Source organism: Chenopodium album, chromosome 27 (genome assembly GCF_948465745.1).
Source record: "Chenopodium album chromosome 27, dcCheAlbu1.1, whole genome shotgun sequence".
NCBI classification, from domain to species: Eukaryota; Viridiplantae; Streptophyta; class Magnoliopsida; order Caryophyllales; family Amaranthaceae; genus Chenopodium; species Chenopodium album.
Genome location: NC_137860.1, coordinates 21,231,354 through 21,239,015, shown reverse-complemented (window position 1 = coordinate 21,239,015; position 7,662 = coordinate 21,231,354).

The window sequence follows — 7,662 nt, the reverse complement described above, 5'->3', positions numbered from 1 at the left end:
AAGAACCATTCTTAATTAAATTGGTTTAGCTTGGTGCAAAATTAAATTGAGGCAATTTCTCACTTTCAATTTAATCAATTTAAATTAAACTTGAGAATTTGACAAAATAAGGGGAAGTTGGAAAAATATGAACTTTAATGTTCAAATGAAAATTCCAACATCTAAATTTTGTTAATCCTTGAAAATTATATCTTCCAACATGGAGATAACCAAATTTCTATCACAAAAATTGAAACTTTATGTTTCCAATCAACTCAAAATGATTAAAACAACAAAGTTTAACATAAAATAAAATGGAATTTAGTGGTTTTTAAAGTTTCAATCACTTATCACAAATAAAGATGGAATCTTTAACACTTAGGAAGCCTCAAAATTAAAATTTTCACACTAAAAAGCAATTAGTTTGCAATTATGTGAAAATAAATCAACCTTTAAGCATCAAATACTACCAAGTAAGGCCCCGTTCTTTAGAGCTGCTCTGCTTTGCTTTTCTCTGCTGAAATCTGCTCTGCTTTGCTCTGCTGAAATTTGCTCTATTCTGCTCTGCTCTGCTTCAATCTGCTCTGCTCTGCTCTGCTCTGCCTTGCTCTGCTCTGCTTAAAATTAATACTTAATATTGAATTATTATAATAATAATGTATATTTAATAATAATAATAAATAATTAATACTTAATGATAATAATAATTAATATTTAATAATAATAGTAAATAAATAATATTTAATATTTAATAATAATAATAATATATAATTAATATTTAATAATAATAATATAATTAATATTTAATAATAATAATATTAATAATAATATAATTAATATTTAATAATAATAATATTAATAATAATATAATTAATATTTAATAATATTAATATTATTAATAATAATTAATTTTTAATAATAAAATTTAATGATTATAATAATAGTAATAGTAGTAGTAGTAGTAGTAGTAGTAGTAGTAGTAGTAGTAGTAGTAATAATAATAATAATAATAATAATAATATTTAATATTTAATAACAATAATAAATCATTACTATTATCATTATAGTATTAGTAGTAGTAGTAGTAATAATAATTGTAATAATAATAATAATAATAATAATAATAATAATAATAATAATAATAGTAATAATAATAATAGTAGTAATAATAATAATAATAATAATGATAATAATAATAATAATAATAATGATAATAATAATGATAATAATAATGATAATAATAATAATAATAATAATAATAATAATAATAATAATAATAATAATAATAATAATAATAATAATAATAATAATAATAATAATGAAATCTGCTCTGCTCTGCTCGGCTCGGCTCTGCTCTGCTCTGCTTTGCTGAAATCTGTTCTGCTCTGCTCTGCTTTGCTCTGCTCTGCTGAAATCTGCTCTGCTCTGCCCAGAAGCTCAAAAGAACAGGGCCTAAGTGTGCTTTAAGGGGACATAAAAATGCAGAAAATAGTGCAAATAATCAACCATATAATTAACAAGTTATGCCATTAATTTCAAGGTTAGAAAAGACTTAAAACTTTTCGTCAAAAACGAAAAACCCCTCGAAAAAGGCATTTCTGGTCAGAATTTGGCTAAAATCACAGGTCCCCTGGGGAAAAACCTTTCCAGAACACGTTTTCCACCCAAAATTCACTAGTCTTGGGCGAAAATCTGGGTTCTGGGCCAAACTTGACATTAAAAATGGGATTAAAATAAATAAAACCGAGCTACTAATCTAATAAGTAACTTAAACCAGAAAAATAAGCCAAAATAAACCTTGAAAAACATGATTATAAAAATAAACGAGTGGGGCTTCGATACCGCTGTTGGGGTTTGGTGAGTCCGACTCACCGCGGAAACAACCCCGACCCAAGGAACCACTCGCAATTAATAAAACCATAAAGCATAAATAAATAATCACAAAGAAAGGAGAACGAATCTTACCCTCGAAGCGAGCTTCGCCCTACAAAAACCGGGCTCTTACTTGAAAGCCACGAGCACCGCAAGCGCCGTGCCTCCGACGGTATCCACCCACAAAAGGCGAACACAACTTTAAGGTCCGCTACCTTGGAGTTAGCAAGGTCCGACCAAAACCCGAGTGTTATATGAGTTTAAGAGTTTTCCCAAAATTTGGAATGCTCTTTCTAACTCCCACTCAAGCATCATTCCCAATGCCCATACTTGGGTATTTATAGGAAATGATGGGAGTATCATTTACTCTCCCATCAATGTGGGATAGTATGATTTTTCCATTTTATTTTAAAGCTAAAATAAAATTAATAATCAAGCTAGTAATAAATCAACAAGTGGCAAGCTCATGTGAGTGGTTAGGTGAGGACCACTTGGAGAAGGGGGGGACCAAACTTGCTCCCTACTCCCTCTCCCATAACCGGTCACCTCACTCCACACACACTCAAGGACCACAAGCCACATGGCACCCACCCTTGGGCACCAAGGCAGCTAAGGTGGGCTGCCATGTGCTGCTGTCCGTGGCAGCCACGCCCAGCAAGCCCAGCACTCGCATGCGGGCTGCCAGGCGCTGCTGGCCAGCAAGCCCAGCATGCTTGTGCGGGCTGCTGCTGGCCTTGTGCCTTGGCCAGCGCTGTTAGGCAGCAAGCAATGGCCTAGCCATGCTGCTGCTAGCGGTGGCGAGCTGGCGCGCCTAGCGTGCTAGCTGCTGCAGCTTGTTGCGGCATGGCTTGCTAGCCATTGCGCGCACATGGCTGTGCCTAGCATGCTAGCACACACTAGGAAGCGCCTAGCCTTGCGATGCTAGCATGGGTGCGCTAGCACGCACCAGCCAGCCTAGGCTCGGCTTGGTGCGCATGCTAGCCACCATGCTAGGCCATACGCCCTTAGCACTCGGTTTGCTTGGGCATTCCGATGCTAGGGGTATTTTGGTCTTTTGTTGATTTATTACTATTTCTCGTCTCGTCTTTCACTATTTTTCGACTCGACTTCCGACGCTCGGTTTCGACGCTCTAAGCTCGAATTACCGACGTCTAAATATTTAACACTCGGGCGACGAATTAATTTCTTCCGAATTAATTCGTCGAGTCGGTTCGTATATTTTGCTTGGGTGTGACCCGAAGGGTTCAGTCAAGATTAAGCTGTAATATTAATTATATTAATATTACTGATCGGAAGCGGCCTCCACCCAGGCATTCCGATCACTTGACCTTGCTGAGCATATTAGCTTTCTAATAATTCTGAACCCGCTATCAGAAAAATACACTTGTTTGAAGGACACCATTCCTTTCAGTTTTTTATGCAAATTTTATATGGTTGGATAGATCTTGAAATTATCTTTCCAATGATATATTATATTATTAATTCCGAGCTATAATGAAAGAGATATGAAAGGAATATGAAACTCTATCCAAAACTGACACCCTTCCACTATTTTGGCCATATCTTTTTATCTACAAAATATTTTTATTTGATTCTAATTGTTTTGGAAAGTAGACTTCAGTAGCTATCCAACGACATATTATATGCCTTATTTGGCCTTCTGGATCAAAAGATATGATAAAAACATAATCGCAAAAAACTGTCTTTGTCGCAAAACGACAAGTCTGTCGCCTGGCGACAGGTTGAATTCCTGGCGACAGCATGAAGTTTTATTCCTTTTCAAATTCTGACTATTTTTCAATCAATTTTCGGACTTTTTTCCTATAAATAGGGTCCTGGACCTTCGTTTTCAATCATCGACAATCACCTAATTCTCTCTCTTTCTCTCTTGAGCAATATATGTGCTTTCTTTCTCTCTCTCTTTCTAACTAGCCTTTTACAAACACAATACCTCACTCGCAAGATCTAGAATTACCTAGCCAAGTTCGAAGTTGCCTTCGCCCTAGACGTGAAAGGTTTATACTTTTCTAAGGGTTTGGTCCCAAATCAAGTATAAACTTTTTACCTCTTTCTTTCAATTATTTAATTTAATTCATTAATTTTATTATTTCATTGAAGTTTACTAACTTGTGTATTTGTAATTAGAAAGAGGTACAAGGCTTCGAAGTAAGTAAATTAGCTTACTCCCTATTTTATTTCAATGTAGAAAGCATGTTTAGATTTGATTAATTTCTAGTATCATGTTAGGATTTATTTATTGCATTCTAGTTTCATGTTTAGGGTGTCTTTTATTCTTTCTAATATCATGTTAGTACCATGTTAGGGCTAAAGCTTTGATCTTTATTGCTTAGTGACATGCTAGGATTTGTTATTAATCTTGTTAGTATCATGCCTAGGATCTTGCTATTATTATTAAGCTTTATTATTATTATTATTATTATTATTATTATTATTATTATTATCATTATTATTATTATCATTATTATCATGTTGCTTGATATGCTTTATATTGTTGTTATTGCTTGATCACGCCTTTTATGCATGTTTAAAGGGAATTTGTATTTGAAATCATGCTTAATAAGATAATTAATAATTTGGTTTAGGCTAATATGATTTTAATTCAAATGATCGCCAATAATAGTTTTATTTGTGCATTAATATTCAACTAACATAGATTAAATAGGTTTAGGATTAATCTAATGTTTGCATGTTAGTCAAAAAGCGCACATGAATACGAGTAGAATAAAGTAGAGGCCTATTTTATAGGCGAGTCCTCTCTTTTGTAGATTGGATTCATATCCTCATCCCCGAACCTTATTTGGTTCAAGACCTTTTGGAGTTGACGATCTCATGGATCGTTAAGGGGTGTAACCTTCACCTCGTGAACGGTTTACAAGTTCCTAAAACTTGTTGACGACTCTTTTGCTCTCTTTTCTTTCCCTTTTGACGCCACCATACTTAAGTGTATGATCACAGTGGGGTTCAAGCTTGGGGTTAATGTTTGAAATATTCCCTACAAAAGGGAAATTAGGGGTAATTTTTATTTTATTATTTATTGACTCAAGCTCTTTTCAACATGCAATAGGTAGGAAGAGAACATGAAAGGAAATAGGAATGGAATGGATCCTCAACTCAAATGACGGAAAAATGACTTATGCATGAACCTAAGACATGGTCATGGTGAAACACTTTCAAAGTGTGTGCTAAGACTAGTAAGTGTAGGTGACATGCTAAGACTTGTGTCATGACCATGTGGCTAGACTATGTGACAAGACTCAAGCAAAGACTAAGTTAAGACCTCAGGCGTATATGCGTTGAATTGGACATGCTGTGGTATTGTAGTCATAACTTTTGATATGTGACTTTGATTGGGACGAAACCAACGCCAAATTAAACATAAAACTCGGGGCTACAGATCCACAGGTTGTACAACTCGTAGTTCTTCCTAGAATTCCGGCTATGAACAAAAAACGTTGACGCTTGTGTAGTATATAGGAATAAAAATCTGGGTTGACTTAAAAGGAATTATGACTCGATTTAAGGCATATTCATTAGCTATAATTAATTAATTAATTAATTAAGCAAAGTCCCTTAGTCATTGGTTGGTTTATTTAGACTTATTTACAAACCTAAATCAAACCAAACGGTTATTTTAGTCACATATAAGCTATGCACAAGCAAATAATGCACAAGTAGTCAAGTAGTCACAATATGATGCAATGAGTTTGCAACCTAACCATAGCTCTAGTTCTCTAAAGTTCAAGGATATAGGTTAGTCAAAGAGGGTCCATGGTTATTAGTCCGAATGCATCGCGCGGAAACCTTACCTTTGGAAGGGTTGGCGCGTATGGATGGGACCCCGCAAGTTAAACTTGCTTCCACGGTTTGGTGGGTTCACAAACTCGGATGTACCCGTCGTTGTCAGGAGCGTTCGATTAGGTTGATGGAGCGTGAACCCCTAGAGGGTTATGTCCATATGTAGAACACATATGGGTTTCTGAAAAGTGAGAAAGACTCAATCAGGAAGTAGAATCGAGCCAACAGTGCTAGAATTGGTCAAAACAAGAAGGCAGACTTCTGGCTCCGTATTGGAAGAACTTAGCGCCAGACTACAGGGACTGTCGCCGCAAAAGTTCCCCTGTCGCCAGGCAACAGAAGCTCTTTACAGGCGACAAGCCCTGTTTTTGACGTTAGTTCCTACATGCCTCAGCAGCTTTCTATGTTCTTATAAATTTCCAGTTTTCGCAGTATTATTTCGATTCTAGTTGTGAAAGATATTTCTCAAATTTCCTACGTGTAAAAATCCTATGTTTTTTACTCATTTCGGATGGTCTATCCAATGAGGACGTTTTTTATGCATATGACAATAATGTTAATCAAAATTACTCACATTAAAACTTAGAACTTTTCGAGTCTCATCCGTTCTTTCTAAATCATTGCTAAAATAAATTTTAGGAATTAAAATAGAAATCCTACCTAGTGGAGTCGCCAAAAAACTGTAGGGAATATTTCAAGAATTACCCCAAACTTGAACCCCACTGTGATCATACACTTAAGCATGGTGGCATCCAAAGGGAAGGAAGCTAGAACAAAAGAGTCGCCAACAAGTTTTAGGAACTTTTAAACCGTTCACAGGGTGAAGGTTACACCCCTTAACGATTCATGAGATCGTCAACTCCAATAGGTTTGGAACCATAACTAGTGTTCGGGGATGAGGGTACGAATCCAATCTAAAAGCCCGCCCTATAAAATAGGTCTCTACTTTATTCTACTCGTATTCATGTGCGCTTTCTGACTAACATGCAAACAATAAGTTAACCTTAAACTTGTTTATCTATGTTGGTCTAATATTAATGAACAAATAAATCTATTATTGGCGATCACTTGAATTAAAATCTTATTAGCCTAAACCAAATTATTAATTATCTTATTAAACGTGATTTCAAGTACAAATTCCCTTAAAACATGCATAAAAGGTGTGATCAAGCAATAACAATAAAATGTATCAAGTAACATAACAATAAGAATAATAATATCATATTAATAGCAAGATCTTAGGCATGATACTAACAATATTAATAACAAATCCTAGCATGTCACTAAGCATTGCATTAAAGATAAAAGCTTTAAACCTAACATGATACTAACATGCTTTTAGAAAGAGTAAAAGGCAACCTAAACATGATTCTAGGAAACAATAAATAACATCCTAACATGATATTAGGAATCAATATAACAATCTAAGCATGCTTTCTACATTGAAATAAAAAAGGAGTAAGCTAATTACTTACTTTGAAGCCTCGTACCTCTTTCTATTAACAAAATACACGTATTAGTAAACTTTAATGAAAATAATAAAATTAAAGAATTAAATCAAATAAATAATTTATTGAAGATAGAGTTAAAAAGTTTAGAGTGGATTTGGGACCAAACCCTCAGAAAAGTATAAACCTTTCACGTCTAGGGCGAAGGAAACTTCGAACTTGGCTCGGTATGTCTAGACCTAATGAGTGCGGTATTGTGTTTGCAAAAGGGTTGGTTTAGAAAAGAGAGAGAGAGAATCAAGGAATCCTTGATGAGAGTTGATTGTGATCAAGCTTGTTGATGATTGAGAAAGGGAGATATGACCTCCATTTATAGGAAAAAAGAGAGTCAAAGAATAAGAAAAGAATCCGAATTCAAATTGAAATAAAACTCGTAGACATCAGTTTTTGCGGATTTTGTTTTTATCATATCTTTTGATCCAGATGTCCAAACAAGACATATAATATGTCATTGAAAATCTCTTGAAGTCTACTTTCTGACCCAATT